General features: G+C 33.6%; 1 pseudogene; it reads left to right on the top strand.

Moving 5' to 3' along the window:
- Positions 1 to 1,010: 1,010 nt before the first annotated feature.
- Positions 1,011 to 1,315, top strand: part of LOC112524762 — a 16,972-nt pseudogene continuing 16,667 nt past the window's right edge.

The following is a 1,315-nucleotide window of genomic DNA, read 5'->3' as shown; positions in this document are numbered from 1 at the left end:
ATTGTGTTTATCTGCAGTTAGTTACACAAATTCAGTTATAGGATGAAATCGGATAGGGATGAAATTGTTTAGGGATGAACKAGTTTAAGAGTTTTAAGAGTTTAAGAGTTTAAGAGTTTTTAAGAGTTTTAGTCAAATGCTTTATAATATAGTATAGATGTAAATAAAATTTATAAAATAAATATGATAAATAACAAACAAACAAACAGAGTTACATTTATAGATGTCTTTTGTTTGGGATGCATATGCATTTGAAATCTTTCACTAATCTCAAATTTAGGGGTCGTTTACCAAACACTTACCAGGTAGGTGTTTATCAGCAAGAGATATTACCCTCGCTTACCTTATCATGTAACATTCTCGACCATCAAAATAAGTTGTTGGTAAGTGTCTTAAACCAGGTAAGCATTTACCGGGTAAGACTCTCGGTCCTTGCTATGCCTCTTATCGGTAAAATTCTCGGTCTTTTCCATACTCAATTGGTAAGACAAGTGATATCAGTAAACACTTACCCGGTAAGTGTTTAGTAAACGGCTCCTTAATCATTTCAATTCCTACAAAAATCTAAAACCAAATAGCGGATAAGAAACTAAATTAAGAATGATGAAGTTTCAAACGTAAACCCGTTCCTCTCTTCCTTCTCCTCACCTTGCCCGTCTCTTTTCAAACTTAATCGATCGGTAAATGTGCAAATTTATTAAGGATATGATAAATTATTGATAAAACTTTTTGAACTCTACAAAACTAATTAAATAACTAAGTGATAAACATATTCAAATACATCATTGATTGAGCTCCATTAATATGACTAATTAATAAATATTTTAACATTAAAAGCTAAATAAATTGCATATTTATTTTATTTTTATTTTGTTATTAACCTAAATATCCAACACGTTATGCGAGCTGATTAATCCCAGACCATTATTTGTTTTGCAAATAGCCCGAAATCACAGGATTTGAACCTCCATGGCCACAAAGGATTTTTATCACCGGATTTTTATTTCTCCATGGATTTGAAATTGAGATGGAGAGCGAAATTGCAGGGGATGAAGATGATTGATTGGATTGAGGCCTTTCTCCCTTGTTCACGTTGGTTTCGTACCTACAATTGGCGTGAATATCTCCAGCCTGACATGGTTTCCGGTATCACTGTTGGTATCATGCTCGTGCCACAGGTACAATTGAGTCGATAAGAGATTCCAGTTAGTCAAGCAGAATCTAAACATCTCACAACCACAACCTGATGAACCTTTTCTTAACTGCTATACTTTTCTTGAGTTAACAGTACCGTATATGACTTGAAAACCGTGCA

The sequence above is a fragment of the Cynara cardunculus genome (genome assembly GCF_001531365.2).
Source record: "Cynara cardunculus var. scolymus isolate 2C chromosome LG 13, CcrdV1, whole genome shotgun sequence".
In the NCBI taxonomy this organism is placed as follows: domain Eukaryota; kingdom Viridiplantae; phylum Streptophyta; class Magnoliopsida; order Asterales; family Asteraceae; genus Cynara; species Cynara cardunculus.
This window is presented reverse-complemented; position numbering and strand designations above follow the sequence as displayed.